Source organism: Heloderma suspectum, chromosome 5, assembly GCF_057233095.1.
Source record: "Heloderma suspectum isolate Gila_16-S chromosome 5, 16-S_ref, whole genome shotgun sequence".
In the NCBI taxonomy this organism is placed as follows: domain Eukaryota; kingdom Metazoa; phylum Chordata; class Lepidosauria; order Squamata; family Helodermatidae; genus Heloderma; species Heloderma suspectum.
Window position 1 is genome coordinate 205,945,490 of NC_139462.1, and position 21,001 is coordinate 205,966,490.

At 44.8% G+C, this 21,001-nt stretch overlaps 1 protein-coding gene across 2 annotated transcripts in view; it reads left to right on the forward strand.

Moving 5' to 3' along the window:
• The window catches only part of JCAD (junctional cadherin 5 associated), an 84,147-nt gene that overhangs the window by 37,042 nt on the left and 26,104 nt on the right, over positions 1-21,001 (forward strand). The window contains exon 1 of one of the 2 annotated variants that reach the window (XM_084860489.1): positions 5,065-5,179. The exons of the other annotated variant lie outside the window; for it this stretch is intronic. The gene's annotated coding sequence lies outside the window, so the exon portion shown is untranslated. Of the gene's footprint in view, positions 1-5,064; positions 5,180-21,001 lie in introns of those variants that run through there. 2 annotated transcript variants of the gene reach the window in all.

The window sequence follows — 21,001 nt, forward strand, 5'->3', positions numbered from 1 at the left end:
TGCTCCAGAATTTTCCCAGGGATTGATGTCAGATTGGTCTGTAGTTTCCAGGTTCTTCCTTTTTACCCTTTTTGAAGATAGGGACGTTAGCCCTCCTCCAGTCATCTGGCACTTCACCCATCCTCCATGATTTCTCATAGATAATAGACAGTGGTTCTGACAGCTCTTCTGCCAGTTCCTTTATTACTCTAGGATGCAGTTCATCTGGCCCTGGAGATTTGAACTCATTCAAAGTAATTAGGTGTTCCTTGATCATATGCCTATCAATCTAGAGCTGCAATCCTGCCCCTTCAGCCTGTACTTTGCCTTTGCCAGAGGGTTCATAGACCCTGTTTTGGGAGAAGACTGAGCCAAAGTTGAGCACTTCTGCCTTTTCTTTGTCATCTCTTATTTTGCCATCTTTATTTAATAGTTGAACTACCATTTCTTTCCTCTGTCTTTTACTATGCACATATCTGAAGAAAGCCTTTTTGTTGCTTTTAGCATCCCTTGCTACCCTCAGCTCGTTCTCAGCTTTAGCCTTCCTGATGCCATCCCTGCAATTCTGTGCTACCTGCCTGTACTCTTCCTTTGTTGCTTGTCCTTCCTTCCACTTCCTATATGTGTGCTTTTTTGTTTTCAGGTCATCTCTAAGCTTTTTGCGAAGCCATATTGGCTTCTTCTGTTGTCTTCCACCTTTTTTTCTTGTTGGAATTGTTTGTAATTGTGCCCTTAGAATTTCCTTTTTAAAAAACTCCCACCCATCTTGGACTCCTTTTCTCATTAGAGTTGCTTGCCATGGGACCTTACTTATCATTGTTCTCAGTTTATTAAAATCGGCTTTCCTAAAATCCAGGGTACGCATTTGGCTACACTTGGCTTTCGGTTCCTTTAGATCCAAGAACTGAAATATAACATGGTCGCTTTCCCCCAGAGTTCCTGTAACTGCTACTTTATCCACTAAGTCATCTCTATTGGTTAGGATCAAGTCAAGGATAGCCGATCCTCTAGTTCCTTCCTCTACTTTCTGTAGGAGGAAGTTATCCACCACACAAGTCAGGAATTTCCTGGAGGGGCCATGTTTTGCAGAATTTGTCTCTCAACAAATATTGGGAAAACTGAAGTCCCCCATTACTACTACATCATGCTTCCTTGGAACATTGGCTATTTGCTTTTCAATGTTTCATCTTCAACTTCTCCGTGATTGGGTGGTCAGTAGTAGACTCTGACCACCATGTTCCTTTTATATTTTGCTCCATTTATTTTAACCCAGATGCTCTCAATGGGTCTACCAAGCTCCTCCTCCTGTATTTCTGTGCAGAGATATGTATTTTTCACATACAGTGCAACCCCACCTCCCTTTCTGTTCCTCCTGTTCTTTTTGAACAAGTTATATCCTTCAAGTGCTGTATTCCAGTCATGAGAGTCATCCCACCAAGTCTCAGTTACACCCATCAAGTCATAATTTCCCTTCTGTATTAAGAGTTCAAGTTTGTTCTGTTTGTTTCCCATACTCTGGGCATTAGTATATAGACATCGAAGACCATGTGCTTCATAGTCTGGCTTTCTTCCTACATGTTTGTGAAGACTATTATTGGGCACTATTAGAGCTGTTCTCTCCGTTGCAGTGCATGAGCCTTCATCCATTGTTACCCCTAACTTTACATCTCCCTTCACCATAGGATTCAGTTTAAAGCCCTCCTGACGAAGTTCTTCATGCTGTGGCCAAACACATTCTTCCCAGCCTTTGTGAGGTACAACTCGTCCCTTGCCAACAGTCCATCTTCCAGAAAGTATAGCCCGTGGTCCCAGAATCCAAATCTCTGTCGTCAGCACCACCTTCGTAGCCAGTCATTCAGCCGGAGTATTTTTCTTTCCCTTTCTATCCCTCTTCTAACTACTGGAAGGATGGATGAGAAAGCTATCTGGGTCCCAAAGTTCTTGAGCTTCCTTCCCAAAGCTTCAAAGTCTGATGTGATTTCTTCGTAGCTCCACTTGGCAGTATCATTTGTTCCCACATGGATGAGAAGAAAGGGATACCTGTTAGCGGGCTTTATGAGTGCAGGCAACCCTCCAGTCACGTCTCTAATCCGTCCTCCTGGGAGACAGCATACCTAGCGAGTCCATGGGTCTTTGCGACATACTTGGGTTTCAATCCCACACAGCAAGGAGTCTCCCACTACTACTGCTCTTCTCTTCTTGTTGTAGGCCTGGGTTTCATTGCCTCTGCTTGACTGACCTTCAGCCTCTTGCTCGCTCTCATGCAGGTTCCCCTGTAATTCTTCCTCTGCAGGCTGTCCTCCAGTCTCATCCGCAAGTACCTGGAATCGGTTCCATAGCTCCACTGCTTCCACTGGTGCAGAGTGGCTTCTAGTTCTTCTGCTTCTAACTGTCACCTTTTTCCAAGGAGTATCCTCTACTGCATTTTTCCTCACCTCAGAATTTCTCTCTTCTGCCTCAGCTTGCTGTTGCTCTTCAAGCTTCTGTTCTTCACTTTGCTGCTGTAGTTCCACTGCTCTAAGAACTCTTCGTGTTCTCTTATTCCCTGGAGGATTGACAGTCGCCGCTCCAGTCCTCTTACGTTTTCTTCCAGCAATGTGATCAACTTGCACTTGTTGCACATGTAGGCCATGATACTCTCAGGCAAGAAAACAAACACTGGACACACCTTGCAGGTCACCACCACTGGAGAGTCTTTTCCTTCCATAGCCTCTTTCCCCTTTTTGTGTCTTGCATTCTGATTGTTCCAGAGTAGGCTGTGCCTGGTCCTCTACTCACTGGAAGTTAAAAACAGAGTCCCACTGGTATGAAAGTGTGTGTTACAAGACAAATAAATTTTAAAAAGTTTTTAAAAAATGTTAGGGACCACGCCCTTGACCACCCCTGCCGAACTCCCTTGGCCAACTCCTGTTTGCTGTCCCTGTTCGCTCGATCTGATCGCTCGCTGTCTGGGAACCTGCTTGCTTCTATAGTCCCTTGACCAGCTGGAGCAGCTTCCTCTGCTCTGCTCAGCTGGGAGGCTGGAAACAGACTGAAACTTCCTGCCCACACAGCTGCTGGGAGTACTCAGGCCACACCCCCTCAATTCAATTGGAGCTCTCAGGAGCACCTGGTGAGCTCACAGCCACTCAGAAGGAAAAGGACAGCCCCCTGGGCTTACTCCAGGCCACTTACCAAGATCCCTTCCAACTCTAAAATTCTATAATTAAATGCTGCATCTCCCCCACGCCCCTTCTGATGGCTACAGTGGTGATTATTCCAAGTCGGTATATGTGATCATTTTCCACGGGGAAACATTATTACCCCTCTTGCAGCACACATTTATCAAAGTTCTTTTACAGCACAATCCTATGTATGTTTACTCAGAAGTAATTCCCAATGTGTTCAATGGGGATTGCTCCCTAGTGTGTTCAGGATTAGGGCGCAATCCTATGCATGCTTAGGCAGAAAAAAGTCCTACAAAGTCCCAGCATGCCTCAGCCAGCCTAAACATGTGTAGGACTGCAGCCTTGACATCCCTTGGAATTTCAAAAGTTGTTGTATTTCAACAAGACCTTCCAAATTTGCCTTGAATTTTGCTTTAGAGGCCATGTGTTTGATTACCATATTTTAATGTGCAGAACAGGAGACCTCTCCTTTTCAAGGCTGAGCGAGAGGCAGAAACCAACAAGTAAATTTTTGTACAGATGCAGTGATGGGAGCTCCCCTGCAATTCTTAGAGGCAAAGAGCCTCAGTCCATTTTAAAAGTTGGCAACCCTAGAGATGTGTACCTCCCCTACCCCAAGGAATTTCACAAATTGTTTCAGAAAAGTTTTAACTTTCCTCAAAATAAAATAGATAAAACGGAGAGGAGGAGGATTATGTAAGCTGCCATGGGTTCCTTTCAAGAGGAAAAAAGCAGGGCATAAATGTAATAATAATGATGACGATGATCCTAAAAATCACTGCCCTCCATATTTGTCTCAAAATGTGAAATGTGGTGGCATCTTTCACAGGCAGGATGCTGGGAGTTGTAGGACTTTTTTCTGTCTTAACATGAATAGGATTGTACCCTAAGTGAACTGGAAATGGTTGGAGACGCCAAGGTGTACAAGCCAGATGGCCATGCTCCCTTCTCTTGGTCCCAGAACACCGATGGCTTGGTGGTTTTCTGGCTTTTACATGGTTCCCCCACCCCCACCCCCACCCCCACCCCATTTATAAAGGTTGAAATGACTTTCCTAAAGGCTTACTTAGTTACTGCAGTAAGCACTTTAAAATATGCTGGTATTTTTGGTATTTTGGTCCCATCCCCTTTTGCTTTTGGCCCCACCCACATGTGTCCCCCACCCCTCCAGCTTCTGTGAAATGGAATTCAGCCCTTGGGCTAAAAGAGGTTCAACACCTCTGGTGTATGTGTGTGTATACACACACTTCTCCCACCACTGTTTCTGGTTAAATAGGTTTGGCAGGTTTTGAAAGAGTGCAAAAACTTGTTTCTATATCCCTCCCCAAAGGGCTCTTGAAATACTTGGTAGGGTTGCCAACTTTGCATCTGGCCTCGGTTGCTATTCCTTTAACAGCAGCTTGCTTTTACAGAGATTGATGGATGATGGCGCTTACCTCTGTTCTGTAAAAAGCTTCACCTGCTGATTTCTGCAGATCACGCTGTTGTTAAAGGCACAAGAGCAGTATATGTATATGTGGTCAGCTGGCAACAGTCTTAAAAACAAACAAAGCCCTGAACAAACTATCTGCCTCTGAGATTCAGTGTCAAAAACTCTGGTAGGGACATGCCTGCAAAGCGGTCAACAAAGACGCATGATCCAACGGGGATGCTGTTCCACGATTTTATGGGGTTAACAAACAAACAAACAAACTATTCTCAGGGGCTGGGGAATTTAGGCCGCAGCAACAACCGCGAAGGTTTTGCTTCCTCTTGAAAGAAGAAAACCTAAGGAGCCCTACAAGGTGCTCAGGGAGGGGGCGGTGAGCGAGAGAGAGAGAGAGAGAGAGAGAGAGAGAGAGAGAAGAGGAGGCTTTGGAAACTTGGAGCGAGCGCGAGCTTCCAGCTCACTTCAAAGTCATCCTGGCGCTGGAGAGGCGAGGGAGAAACAGGCATCGCTCCCCACCCCGCAGGCGTGCTCAGCAGAGCTCCTTTCACGCCGGGCTTCCAAGCCCAGAACGCAGAGGCAACCATGGGGGGCGAGCCGCCAGCGGGTGAGTTCGCCGGGCGCGTGGGAGGCTCCTGTTTATGCTTCTGAGGGCGCGATCCTACGCCTGTTCAGACCGGGGAGGGGGGGAGTCCTACAACTCCCAGCATTCCCCAGCTGGAGAATGCTGGGAGTTGTAGGATTCTCCCCCCCCCTCCCCGGTCTGAACAGGCGTAGGATCGCGCTCTCGATGGCTGGTTCTGCTGTAAATCTACCTCGGATGGACTTGTTGTAAATTCTGTAAATGTACCTCGGTTGCAGTAGTTGCGGGGGAGGGATGCTGTTTCGTTCCAAGCTGGCCTGGCCGCTAGCGATCCCAGGCTGCCGTTTTTGCAAAGTTTCGACCGGAGTCCGCCTGTCCTGGAGATCCGAGGGAGGGTGCGGCTCCTGGCTGCACGTGCTCGCCTGCGACCAGGACGGAGGGCATTCCGGCAGCTTGGGGGTGGATGCTGCTGGGGGAGGGGGGCATTTAGTGCCTGCCTGCCTGCCTCCCCCCCCCACCTCCCCCGGATCTTGTGTGGTTTACACATGTGGGTGCCGGATCGCCCGGCTCTGCAGGCTGGCTGGCGGTTGAACGGTCTCACTCAGGGTTATTGTGGGGTGGTGAGTTGGGGGGGGGGGAGGATCGGAGGGATCTGATTGTTGCCACTGGCCAAGCAATACCTTTCTTCCTTCCTTTTTGGGGTAGTGGGGGTGGTTGAGGAATTGAAGAGATGGGTTTTCCCCGCAAGGAGGTCTTAAGCCCTGGGGCTGGATTCTACTACCCAGCAAAAATAATAAGGAACCGCGTGGTTTTGAGCATGTGCAGAGTGTCCTTTCCTCAACCGCAAACAGACGCACGCACACACGCACACGCACACACCCCGTATCTGGAATTAGAGGAGCCATGTCTAAGATTTTGAGGCCCTTGGATTCCTCGTATTGAAAGGAAGAATCTTTCCACCCCACTCCACGATTGCAAGGAAGGTCGTATGACTATTTGGAGGAGATGTGAATTTAGATATTGGATTAGATTTCTATGTCCTCTTCCCCCCCCCCCGCATTTTTTCCTCAACCCTTCACAACAACCCTGTGAAGTAGAGAGAGTGACTGGAGCGAGGTCATCCAGAGAACTTCATGGAGGAAGAGAAGGAGGAGTTTTCTCTTTTTAGAGGATATTGGCCTTTACTAAATGAGGATGCTGGCTTTCAAAAGAAGCTTGAGGAGTATTTTTAATTTCAATCCCACACCCTTCCTCCCTGGAGCTCAGGGTTATGTACATAGGCCTTTCTCTCTCCCCTCCACCCCACTCTGCTTTGGTCGATGTGCTTTTTACTTGAACTTTATTTGTTGCTGTTCGTTAATTGGGATTGCTTCGTAATTCTTTTCAAATGTCTTTTTATATGAAAATATATACCTTTGCCAACTGCCTTGGGAGTGTTATGCCCTGAAAGACATCCATTTAATAATAATGGCTGAATGGGGACTTGAACCTGGGTCTCCCCACTCCTACTCCAATGCTCTAACCACTACACTACACCTATGCTGGCTTTGGGACACACCATGGAGTGTTAGGAAATTCCTGGGAAGTTCTGGCAAGCTCCTCAATGTTTCCCCAGGGCTGGATTTAGGGACAGGCGACCCTAGCAGCCACCTGAGGTGCTGGGCTTGGGAGGAGGTGCTTCTCATGAACTATCTACTCAGCTATATCAACCCAACTGCTCAGACAAATAGTACCAACGGTTTATATGAATAAATACAGATTTGCAGCTAGCAGAATGCAAATTTATCACTGTACATGGCAGAAATAAATCATGGATGCAGTTTGTGCATCCAAGTTATGAAGGGGGGTTATTGATGCATTAAAATAAGATATTCAAAAATTGAACAAATGGAGGGGGCACTGAAGATACTCACCTGGGATACATTTTGGTCTAGGGCTGGCCTGGGTTCTCCAGCTTGATGGACTGGTATTAACCATTAGCTCATTAGCTGTGAGCATGGTGGTGAATTCCATCTTGGGATGGTAAGGAGAGCCATCCAGGAATAGCCTTTTTCTGGGGTTCTGGTAATCCCTGTAACTGATAAGTGGGCTAAAAAAGTGATGAGCAGAAAGTAGATCTCCAGAAGTTTTGGGCTTCAACTCCCAGCATTCCTGATCACTGGCCATACAGGCAGAGGCTTCTGGGACCTGAAGTCCAAAGCATTTCCTTTCTGGTTTTCACCCCTTTTATATAAGTGAAAATGTTTTGTTTCTGAATCTAGCTTTGAATGGTGAGGTATTACTTACACTGAACAGTGATTACAAAAATAGAAGACTTAAACTTGAGTCTGAGTTTGTGATTTCTCTGTTCTAGAACCTGGTTTGAATGGCAGGAGCTTAGAACAAAACACTCAAAGCCATCACGAAGAAGAGTGCCTCTAACTGTCATGCGAGTGTCCTTTCCTGGATCCTTAAAAATGAGCGGTCATAGCCAGCCCAGCCTGAGTGTGCTGGGTAATGGGGGCAAGGCTTTCAATATGGCTTGAACGCTGACACCTACACAGTGAAAAATGGCATACTCATTTTCATTTTAAAGTGGCGGAGTGGGCAGGGGAAGTGAAATGCTTTTCATGCAAGCTGTGTTTTAGCAAATTAGGTACATGTCTGAAGTATACCTAATTTCCTAGCTGGAGCAGTGGAACAGCTAGGGTTTGACTTTGGGGCCAAAGTTCAAGGCCCCACAGCACAGAGGGGGCCCTAATGTCCACCCAGAGAACAGCAGGCAATGAGGGCAGCAGAAGCAAACTCCGTTTTATTCCTGGAGGCTTGATGGTGTTATGATTTAAGTGAGTTTAAAATGCAAAACTGCACATGCTCAGAGTAGTTGGGGGATGAAGGGAAATGTTATGTGCTTCACAACTGAAGTAATACACATGGCCATCTGACCCCTGATGGCCCATTAAGTCCAGAGTCTAAAATTACCTAGCTGCATCGCTGAGCTGTAGTCTTGAACAGATCCACTGTTCTTATATTGGCATCCTGTATCATCGACCCCTCTCCTACATCATTCTGGGTTGGTTCCATGCGCTCTCCAAATGCTATTAACCTGAGACATGTGATGCAGCAAGCTCTAGGAATTAGGTGTTAGTCATCTAAGACTTGAATTAAAGGGGTGCTGAGTATACAAAGTTGTCTGTGCTAGGTCCCTGCTGCCTCTGCATCCCCAGGGTATCTGTTGTGCCCAGCTAGAGCTTTGTACTGGGCTCCCTGCTGTAAATCTATTGAATTAAGTGCTTGTTGAAGTCTGCAACGAGCCCCAGGTCTCTCATTCTCTGGACCTCTCTCCGCACACTTGTCTGGTATTTTAGGCACTTTTATGATAGGGAGAATGAATGTGTGGGCTTCTCAGCAATGTTAATGAGGCCAGTGTTAGTTAAAAAAAAGACACTTTAAGATTAAATTACAGATTCAAGCAAGTATAGGTAGAGTTTAAAAACTTCCTAATTCTAGTGGGAAGAGTTTAATGAAAGATACACTCCTTTTGACTGGCACATGGAGTCAATTTGCTTGGGTGGATGGTTGACTGCTGAAATGAATCTTGCTCTTCACCATTCTTTAACAGCCCAATTTAAGACTGCATTCATTCCAGGGCCAACCCAAGACAATGTGGTGCAGAAAGTAAAAAAGGCACACCCTTCCCACTAATGAACATGGAGCACAATCCATCAGAAGCCTCAGAAATGGGAGCTACTCTGTTCTCTTGAGAGAGGGAGAGATTCTGTTATTTTATTGGATCTAGGGAACGTTCTTGGTATATCTGCTAAGATCTGCTGTACAACTGAGTTCAGCCATGGACTGCACCATTTCTGAATACTGGTGGGCGTTTTATGTCTCAACTAAAACTCTCTGTATGTAGAAACCTAGAATATCAGGGAGAAGATTCGGCTAGGTTCCTTCTTCCTTAAATGATAGCTTTCTACAAATGGGTTTTGGCAAGGAGGGTATTCAGTCATGGAATTTCTCTCCCTACCCGCATTCTCAAGTAGTACAGTCCCAGCAGAACTACCACATTATTTTCCTGAGAATATAGATCAGTCCCAAGATCTAAATACATGGGTGGGGTGCCATTAAAATAGCAGTATCTTCTCAGAATTCAATAAGGTTGGCAGTCACATCCTTAAGTACAACCTCAAGAGTTTCTAAATATTATGCAGGTGTAGTGACCACAACATGAATGGAATGACAATTCGAAGATATTGGTGATCAGTCTTACAATGTGGTGTCTGAGCACCAGCTATCTCATATTTTATTGCATTTGGGCATTGTCGCCATATGCATATCCAGCATTTTAGATATGATGCTGGTCTTTGTAGAGAGAAAAGACCCGGAGAGATCTCCTCTGTTCATTAGGCTTAGATGACTACCCCAGACTCTACATGATGGTAGAAAAATGGTAGTGGTGATATATTCCTCTTCCTCGTTGGTCAGGTACATGTTTTTGAGTTCATGATAGAAGCCGCAAGTGCAGTTGTACAGGAGTAAGCTAAGCTTGCAGCTGATGACGTATCACCAGTGGTGATAATTGGTGCTTTTCCATTATAAACACTTGAGTGGTTGCAGAATGTACTGTATTGATATGATGCTGTCATAAATAGACAGTCTTTGGTCTTTACCCATATATGCTACCCATGTTAGAACAGCGCCCCAAAAGCTGCCTTTGAACTGAGTTGGACTATTGGTCCTTCTCTGCTACTAGATCCTGTAGCTAGAGATGCTGGGATTGAACCTGTGATCCAAAAAGCAGGTGCCTATCTCGAAGCAAAGTTCTTAACATTCTCAGATGACCTATTCCATGCTTGATTTCTTCATGTGGTGGTCTGTAATAAGCTGATTCAGAGTGGATTTGAATCCACTCGGTGGATATGAATCCACTCAGCCATCCAGTGCACAAAGCTGATTGTGGCTATATTAGCCCCTTTGCTCCTCCCCCCAGATTTGCATATTCTGTTCCTGTGACATGCTACTACTGACAGGAGTGTGTGTGTGTGTGTGTGTGTGTGTGATGCGGGAGGAGGAAATAACTCAATATTCCAGGAAGAACTGTACAAATAATATCTGGATCCCTTAGTGTCTAAAGCATAGACCCACTGTTCTCTACCTACTTACATTAAAATAGCTAATGGGGCTAAAGTGATTTGAAGATTGCCACCTTACCTTCTTCCGGTCTTGACAGATTACAGTGGTATATTGTTCTATAGATACATAATTAGACTTTTCTGTTATGATCTAAGGAACAAAAGGATGGGTGAGGAGAATTAACAAAGGACTTCTTGTTCTACAGAAGGGAAAGCAAATAATCTCTGCAAAATGCTTCTTAATTAAGGCAAGATGATTGTACAAATAATTCTTTGGGGGACTGTCAAAGCAACCACCTGTACAACTGCAAGTTTCCTCTTGGCCAGAGTATATGGAGTATGTTTATCTTCAGGGTGATGGTTTCTGAAGTTCTTTTTAGATTTGACTTGCTCATTGTGAAATGCTGCCTAAGTCTCCCATGATAACAGATCTGGCTGGAGTCCAGCCTAATTAATTTTGAGCTGAATTCTGTGTGTGAGTTTGTTTGTGTGTTTGGTGTTTAGTTATTGCGTTTAAACTTTTCTTTTCTGAACTCTGCTACTCTCTTAAGAGCTGTGTCTCCAAAATCCTTAGGGGGTCTTAGCAAAGCCATGGATCTGGATTTTTAGCAGATGTTGTTTTCCACTCCGTTAGTGGAAAAGGTTATCTTGATTGCTATTGTGCATTGTTTCAAGGGTCCATGGTCCAGTGGAATGCTGGGAGAAGCTTGCTTGCTCCAGCTACAAAGAAAAGTGTAAGTTATTTTTCAGTGGCCTAGACGCGGTCTGTGGGATCTAACTGTAGGCTGATGGGATCAATTAAAAAAGAGCATGGTAGTGTAACATGGATAATAGGCCAAATAGTAGGCTACATTAGTATCCATGCTGTTGACATATTTTAGTGGAAACGGTTTACTGTTGCACCACTGCATCCATGCATACCCAGTATATGTTGATAGGCTGGTCTCACTAAGTCTTGACACCTTGATTTGTATTGTAATAGCTTTTCAAAATCAGTAGCTAATTGAGAATTTAAAACAAGAAAGGGATAAAAGGGCTACCCCCACTGGAAATCATTCATAAATTCTGTAGGACTTCCAGTATGGGTAGTGCTTTTAAATTTTTTGGATAGTCCTCATAGAACAGGGATGGGGAGCCTCAGGCCTTGAGGCTATAACCAGCCCTCCTGGGGTCCCAATCTGGTTCTCCGGAGTTGCCCATATGGCCACACCCCTTTCCCCTAGCTGGCCATCGTTTTGTGGTTTCCTGGCTTTTATCAGTTTTTTCTCCTTTCTAAAAGGTTGACATTGTTGGAAAGTCTGGTGTGACCTACAGCAGAGTTGCCTTATGTAGAGAAAGCGTATTTTCATACAGCATGTAGTATTGGAGGCAATAGATGCAGGCTAGAGCTAGTTTAAAAGAAGTTCACATCAACTTTATTAGTGCTTTTATACACATCGTCGTCTGAGAAGGTTATCTAGCAGTGTTTATCTACAAGCACTCCCTAAAGCTGAGTGTGTGAGTGTAAGTGAGCGAAGGCATGAGATATGGTTACTTGCTTCCTCTCTGGAGAGACCACTTGGTGCTTGCTGCAGAGGAAAAGGAAGAAGGAAGAGGAAGGAGCAGGAAATAGGAACTGATCAAGCTACAGGACATTCTCTGTCACCCGCTAGTTTCTGGAGGCATGTGGAGTTGTTCCCGTTATCCAACAGAAATCCCTCTCCTAAAGCTTAGCTGCTTGCAGTAAGAGCTTTAAGTTAAAATATACTGGTATTTTTGGCCCCACCTCCCACTGGAATGTGCCCCCCTGAAAGCTTCTCCAAAATGGAATTTGGCTCCCCGGTTGAAAGAGATTCAGCATCACTGTTCAGTGTCACTGTTTAAGGTAAATTGCTCATATGTCTGTTTTATAGCTGGAGAGCAGCTGCCGAGAGAAAGCAACTTCTCAAAAGCCCCCAAGTGAGCAGGGATTTGAGTGCAGGTCTTGCACCTAGTCCTCTTATCTGCAGATGACTCTGTTTTTTTCTTCTCCTTCTTTCATAGACTATGTCCAGACCTACAGTCCTGTTCTTGGTTTCATTTGATTTTGTCCTATCTACCCTAGTACAAATCTTGCACATCTTTTGCATGTATGTGCTTCCACCTTATCACATGGAAGGTTGCACCTTCTAATGAAGTACATGAAGGTATATTAATACAATGGAAATGGACGTTTGGGGTTTGGTATGTCAGAGATCTTGCATCTTCATATCGGAACCACGAGGGCTGCTTTGCGGGCTCAAGCTTACAATAGGTCCAAGACCTAGAGGATATCAGGTATGGATTCAGGACGTGAACAGAAACCAGCCAGACAAACAAGGATGCCTCTTCGCCTGTGATCCTCAGTGTACAATGTGGGACGCAATTCTGTTTTCTAAATCATGTATATCCATCTTTCTCCTTGTTTCTAAGAGCTAGGCTGACGAGTTGGAAAGGACCTTCATAGCTGTACAAGGAAAGGAATTTGGATTTGTCTATTAGCAGTAAAGAAACTCTGTCCCCTTTTGGGCACCCATTCTTTCTCATTCTTTTTCTCTCTCCTGCACTTTCAGAAGTTCATTAGGGCTTTGCTCCCAACCTTTGTGCATCCCTTGGAATGTCTGTAGGTGCATATAATTGTATGCTAGCAGGTCCATAGCTCAGTGTGGTTGTGTGCACCCACTGCATGCAAAATGTCCCACATTCAATTCCTGGCATCTCTAGTTAGGGTTGCAAAGACTCCTTTGTGAAACACTGCCAGTCAGGGTAGACCAGGGGTAGGCAACCTGGTGCCTTCAAGATGTTCTGGACTAGAGTTCCCTTAAGCCCCGGCTAGCAAGGCTAGTTCTTAGGAAGCACCTTGGATAGCTTCTTTAGAGTTTTGACTGTTTCTGACTGAAACCCGGAGAGGATGCAATGCCCCACTGACATCGGAGCCACCAGCCTCCACTGGATTATGCGAGTTCACTGCTGTAAAGAAAATCCTCTGCATGTCCAGCAGTGTGTGTGTGGGGGGGGTTCCTTCTGACATTCTAATGAACATGCATGGATTGGGTGGAGCCTGTTGCTGTCGTGCTGTCCCTGTGCGCTACCGGTCATTTGTGCTCCAATCCAGTGCCAGTATAACTCTTTCCACTGGGAGTGGCATTAAAAGTTGTAGAACAGTGGTGGGGAGCTGGAGGATTCGAACCCAACAAATTTTTATGGCATGAGCTTTCATGAGCCAGGTTCCACTTGTATCAGCTATATGTATTATCCTTAGCTGTCAAGTGCATGTGTGAGTGTATGTATTTTTATTATATTGTTGATGTATTTTCTAATACATCGAATGAAATGAGTGTGCAATTCTTCAAAAGAACTATGTGGGATCTCTGCAACACAGGTATAACATCAGGATAGGATGTATTGCCTTCACTTTACACTTGTGAATCCTTGGAAATCCCATCCCTACAGTAATCAAATTGGGAGGTTATGAGAGCATGGAGCCAAGCTAACCCTGTCCAAGAAGAGCCACAGTTGGCAAATCAGCCAAAACTGGTCGAAAGGTCCTCTGTGCCACCGAAGCCACCTGAGTTTCCAGTGACCATTCTAGTCAAGGAGCATCCCCAAACTGCGTATCTGTTCTTTCAGGGGGATTGCAACCCTGTCCAGAATTGGTTGAACATCAGTTTTCTGGACCTGAGAACCATCTACCCACAGTGGCTCTGTCTTGTCAGAATTCAGCTTCAGCTTCTTAGCTCCCATCAAACGCATTACTGCATCAGGGCAATAGTTCAGCACCTGCACAGCTTCACCTGTCCCAGATGATAAAGAGAAATGAAGCTGAATGTCATCAGAATGCAGATTGTATTTTATAATCCCTTTGTTCATTCAGTATATTTGTGAATTTTGTGTTTATTGACTGATTTGATGTTTTAATTCTGAATTGAAAGTATGTTTCTAGGTTTATTGTATTTTTATTGTTAAATAATTTTTCATATTTTTTCATGTTTTCTTTGATGCTCTTGTATTCTGTAGAATGTTGGTAGCAGCGTTGGGCTTCCTTTTGGAGAAGCGGGAGAGAGAAGCGGGAGAGAGAAGAGAATATAAATTCTCTTCTCTTTGGAGAGAGAAGCGGGATATAAATAGCTGATACTGAGGACACTGGCAGCCCTGGACACATACTGCCATACACACATAGGTTCTGTGCAGCTGTTAAGCTAAATGCATGCATTTTGTAACATGTGAAAAAGGTGCAATTAATAGTCCTGCAATTAAAAAAAAAGAAGGATAGGAGAGATGCATGGGATTGACTATAGAACTGAAAGTTTAATATGACATTCTGGGAAATTAACATTTAGAAAAGATCTAATGGCTTTGCTGTGACCTCTTAAGAATGCTGTATTTTTGGAAACTGTAGATAATGACTTGGTTTTTGGTACTGTTTATTTCATTTATAAAGATAAAAAAATAGAATAAAAAGTGTTTTCAAAAAAGAAAAGAAAAGATCTAATGGCTGACAAGATTCGAGTCCTTCATCCTTACTTTGAGGTGGGCTGATGTTTGGTTTCTTTAGCTGAGTCCCTCACGTGTGCAGTAGCAAAGCACCCAAAAAAAGCACTTTGGTAATTTTCTGCATAGAACCCCCAATCATCTGTGCTGCTGTGCAGTGCAAACCTATTCATGTCAATAGCTGCATGGCATTAATTCAAACCAGCCTGACAAAAACGACCCCACACACGCACACAAATGAGCCACCCAAAAGGTTATGTGAATTGGCTGAGAGGACAGAACAAGAAGAGCACTTGGGTGCAGGATGTGCTCAGAATAGCGTCCCACCAGTGTTGATGATCTATATCTCTTTGCCCAGTGGGTAATCAGTTTCAGCTCTGTCTGCATCTCAATCACCAAGTGCCTTTGAAAGACACCAGGAAAGTATTTGTTTACCACCCACCCCCTTTAAATCCCAGCCAGAATGGCTGATCAGTCCTGCTGTGATTAGCAGAATGCTTGTGTGTATGTTCCGTTTGATCACGGAGCTTTATCACCCATGCTGCGTCTTGTACAAACTCCATGATGGATTCTTATTGAGCTATTTCTTCACAATCAATGACTAAATACAGATAATATTATCTTGTTGGCAGCTTGCAGAAACCGAGCAGAACTTTGCATTCTTTTTAACGCAGTTCATGTATTGAGGTGGAGATTAACATGGTATGGGTGCTTCTGTTAGTTTTCAGGGCCTTGCAAGTTCCCTTAGCTACCAACAACCTTTTAGAGAAAGAACGTATGATGTTCCAAAATCTATATTAAGGCAATACCTTTATGAGGCCAACTCAAAGGTTGCAAAAAAGTGCAAGCTTTCAAGATCTCCAGAAAGCTTAGGTCTTTGAGTTGACCTAATAAAGGTATTGCCCTAATATTGGTTCTGGAACTTTTGCACTAATGTGGATTTTGGAATTTTTCTTATGGCCAATGCAGCTACCACAGCTACCTTTTGCTTTTTGAATAACATGATAAATGCATCTTTGAATCCCGTGTTTAAGATTCTTTGTGTCCGTGTTTTGTTTTGTTTTTAGCCATGGTGGGATCTGGTCCAGATTGGGACCATGGCATAAAGGGAGGAGGGTTTAATCACCCACCCACCCCTGGCAGCTTCTAATTGCCCTCAAAGCTACTAATGGCAGCAGATGGGGGAGGACAGTTTCCAACAGGCATTCAGGGCCATGGGGAGAGTTAAACCAATCTGGACTGGGGAGCGGGGGAGGCTGCCTTGAGTAAAAAAAATTAAAGTACTTAACTAGCACAACTGGCCTATGGCTTTTTTTAGTGCAGGGGCAGGGGTGTCACATCACAAGTCCTTCCCCTACCTATCTGCTGCAGTTTGAAAGTCCAGCCTTTTCCTTAGATTTTCACCCTCTTCTGTTTTTCTTCTGTGGCTGTGCACTCATCCTGCCCAGCGCTCGAATCCAAGCCCACATATATATATATATATACACACACACACACATACATACATACATATATATACACACACACACACCCCTCTATATAAACACTAGCCAGCACAGCAAGGATAGCCCAGCCTGGCTTCCTTTTGGTTCATGGCCAGTGCATAGGTGTGCAAAGGCAGCTGCCTTACACTGGGTCAGAGCAATGGTCCATCTAGCCCAGTATTGTCAGCACTGACTGGCAGCGGCTCTCCAGGGTTTCTGGCAGGATTTTTTCCAGCCCTACCTGGAGATGCCGAGGATTGAACCTGGGACCTTCTGCATGCAAAGCAGGGGCTCTGCCACTGAGCCATGGCTCCTCCCTACATGCAGTCTTAGCAGTAGCTTGTGGGATAATCATGAAAGAAGCTTTTTACCTGAAGATACCCAGTGCATTGGGGGTTTTTAAGAGCCACCTAAAGAAAATGGAGTAACCAGCACCTGAACATCTTATTCTCTGATTAGGAGGGTGGGGGTGGCATGGCACATCCCCCCAAGAAATGTTGCTTGCCTTACCAAAACTCATTGTGCTTCCCTTGACATACTTCCTGATATTTTGTCCAAGCAGAAACCTCCAAATATGTCTCTAAATATTGCTTTCAGACAGCCTTCCCCAACCTGGCACCCTCCAGATGTTTGGAATGACAACTCCCAGCATTCCTAACCATTGGCCATATTGGCTGGGGCTGATGGGAGTTGGAAGTCCAATATAACTGGAGGGTGCCCGTTTGGGGAAGGCTGGTTTAGGAGGAATTACGTGACAATTCTGCTAGGTATGAAAGTAGAGCGTAGCTGTTCCATTTGGGTAAATTGACTGCATATTTCCATTCTGATTGATGTGCATTTCAGATTGTTCATCAAAATCTGTGAAAGAGGAGTTTGGCTTTGAGGAAACACACGCCCCGCTGTGCCAAGTACTCGAGGAGGCTGTGACATCTTCTGTATGGAATGCCAGTGCATACTGCGTAGAAATTCCTCTTCTTTCTCTTTTGCAAGAGCAAACTTGGCCTATTCTGTTAGTCAGAATGTAGTGCTTTGTTAACCACCTCCAGCAATCCGTGTCATTAAAAATGAGTGGAATTGATTTGGCTGCAGATTGTGGTTTTTTTACTTTCAACATGGGTAAATACAGATCAGAAATCATCAGGGCCAGCCGGTAGAGCAGCAAATGGTGCCCCTGCCCACCCATGGTACATAGTGCCAAAGTTAGCTGAATGATTTTGGTACATGTGGCAGAAAATGCCATAAGTGTCTCTCCCCCTCTATGGCAGTAGAAATACAGTAATAAGGTAAATAACTAACAATTTGCTGTCCCTTTATGACACCCCAAATTTTCTGCCTGTGGTGACTGCCTCACTCTGCCTCATGGTAGTGCTGGCCCTGCCATTCTTTGCTTTGAAAGCCCTTGCCAAAACTTTATTATTTGATGATGTTTTGATGGGATGAGCAGGAGGAAGGGGTGAGGGAAGACGATACTATTAAAGTGATGGGGGTGGGGGTGTGACCACAGACCTCATGAGAAGGAGGAGGTAAACATATTGGGAGGGGCCATCCTGGCTGGGAATTATGGGAGTTGCAGTCCAATGCACGTGGAGGCCACCAGGTTGGGGAATGCTGGGTTAGGAGCTGGCCACAGCTTTTCTGTGAGAGGGAAATGACCTCATGGGTAGGTTAGCGGAGATGGTGTCTCACCTGTGGGAGAGGAAGGAGGGCCAGATGGGAGTTTACTATTATGTAGGGATTTGGGGGGAAGGGCTATAGAGACTGGTAAATGACTTGGAGTCAGACCACACACAGCCCTAAACCTGTTACGTGTAGTTATTTGAAACGTTTTTCAAAAATTTTGAATGGCAGCTGCTGAGTGGCCTGATGAGGATGGTGCGTGGGAGTAGTTAATCCTTTCCTCCTGTGTCATGGTGCTGATAACCACCCCCGTCCAGCTGCTATTACCCATGGGAAGGAAGATCCCGTTGGCAACAGGTTTGGGTGTAATTTAACCCCCACTCTCAGAGTGCCCATCAGCAGCTTCTGTTTAAAAAAATTGTTTAAAGTCACACAGCTGCATCACGTGCAATTTGGTCCTCAAAGCTGTAAGCAACAGGGTATGTTTGAAACAGTCTGGAACTCCCTCCAGGAAGAAACAGGCAATGGGTCTTTAGAGATTCAAAAGTGGTTTAAAGCCAGCATCTTCCCGTGGGGTGTACCTACATACACACTTCTTTTGTCTCCCTATACAGCTTCTGGCCAAATAGGTCTTGCAGGTGTTTGGAACAATCCGAAGACCTGTTACACTATGAAGAAAATTGTGGAAGCATTTGCATGTGCCACTAAGACAGGAATCCTAGTTTAATAAACCACAGTGTAAATTGACAGCATGCTGGTACACACAGCCTTTTTGCTCCTCCCTTCACATGAACAGGTAACCTAGGAAGAGGAGAGCTTCATGTGACCTCCTGAGATTATGGTTAAGCATGCCTAAACAAGCCTGCCAGGATTCATAAGCTAGGTTTAAACCAAGGTTTCTTGGTGGTTTATGAATCCTGGCTTGTTTGGGCACACTTAACTGTAATCCTGGGTTTGGACATCGCATAAAGGTATCCCCTTCCAGATGTGTTCAGCTGCTCATACAAAGGGAGGAGGAAAGCAGAAACAGGCCATGTACATCAATGCATCTCGTTCATGTTGTGGTTTATTAAGCCAGCATTCCTGGCTTATCATTATATGTGGACGCAGCCAGTGGGATGACCGTGCACACCTGCTACAGGTGAGGTATTTTGAGGATAACCAGCTAATGCCAGCACTTGAACTGCAGGAATTAGGGCAAGGTACAGCTTTGTGAGGAGGTTGTGCCAAATACTTGGTGCTGCTTCCTTTGTGTCTGTTTTGCCTCCCTAAGTCACATGGACTGAGGCGTATCAGTACATAGATGCTGTGTGGCTTATGGCTGTCGGGTGTGATGAATGAGCTTATCTGAAATTGGAAAGCAACCCTTCTGTCTGGAGGCATCATGCATGTAGAGCAAGCGTAGTTTTGTCTGCTAGATGTTGGCGCTTATGGCATGGATTACTATTGGACAGAGCTGCTAAATAATTTCTGGAAGGACTTCTGCTCTGGTACTCCTGATAAGGCCCTTGGATTTTATCCAAGAGTAATGTGTAAAATCTGAGGGGTTTTTTAAAAAAACAACCCCTCCTTCCTCCCTCCCACCTGCAGTGTTGGGGATGGATGTGCTTTTATTTTTTAACAGACATCAAAGAGGTTTCAGCAGCTATTTTGGCTGCTGGTAACAGGTCTGTCCTTCAGGCCATTGCCTGATGGATATCTGTGATTCATCACTTCAGCTGTTCACCTCAGGTTGACATCACCTGGCTGTGCTTGTTACTGCAGCATGTGGGGCTCATGTGTCCTATTCCTAATAACAACCACAAGCCATCCTATTTGTTGTTGGAACTTTGTTCCAGTGTTTTTGTTCCATTTTTGTTGTAGTTGTTCAATATTAGTGACCACAACTGAATGTGTGTTTTGTTATTCTCCCACATCTTCTCCTTCCCCCATCCTTTTAATAATAATTTTGTTATCTGTGAAAAACCAGAGGGTGGGTTTAGGGGATAGATGTTGCATTGTTTTCATTATATTTCCACTTATTTATACAACTCCAGGGGCACATCAGCAAGGCAAACTTGTGGGTGGTGCTTTATAAATTAAACTTTTGTTCTGTTGTTCCAAAGACTAGAAGGACATCTATTTTGCTTGCCTTTTGTTAGAAATCATAAATGTGGGGTGCATATGAGGAGCACTTTCCCATGAGGAAAAACTAGCTTGACTCTAGCACATTGCTTGGGGTCTTTAATTCTTCACCAAGGTAATGCAAATTCTGCACCAAGAACACCTGAATTCTGCAACCTGTATAAATCAGCAATGGGCAGCAAGTAGATCTCCAGATATTTTGGACCAACTCCCAGAAGCCCCTGCCAGCATGGTGGGCAGCAGCGGGCAGTATGTAGCTCTCCAGATGCTTTCAGCTTCAACTCCCAGAAGCCCCTGCCTGCATGACCAATGGTCAGTGATCCTGGGAGTTGAGGTCCAAAACATGTGGAGATCTACTTTCTGCCCATCCCTGGTAAAAATTATACTAATTGAATGGATTTGCTTGTGTATTGCTTAATTCTGTTCCTCCTATTCACAAGGAGGTTCCAGGAGCTATACGTAGCAATAAAATGTCACCCTCTGACTATTGGAATGCAAACTTAGCCCTCCACTACTCTGGCTTTGAAGATGTCACTGGATATTCTGAAGCACTTCCAAGTGTTCAAGAAAGGAGTTGAAGTTGAAGCTTCTGGGAGTTGAAGCTGAAAGCATCTGGAGAGCTACATTCTGCCTGCTGCTGCCCACCTTGCTGGCAGGAGCTTCTGGGAGTTGGTCCAAAATATCTGGAGAACTACTTTCTGCCCATCTCTGATTTATACAGGTTGCAGAATTCAGGTTTTCTTGAGCTAGAAACTTACTTTTTGTTATTCGATTTGTAAGTTCAATACAAATATAAACAAACATGCACATCCTTTTCCCCATCTCCCAAGTGGCATTAAACTCTTCTTCTTCTTCTTCCTCCTCTTCCTCCATCATCATCACCATTAGTATCAACAGTATCTCTTTATAGAGTGCCGATGTTCATGGTACTTAAAAAGAACAAGTATGGCAGGTCCCTTACCCCCAGCTAACAATCTAAAATAGACACAGGGAAACAACAGGGGAAGGGGAAAATGGAA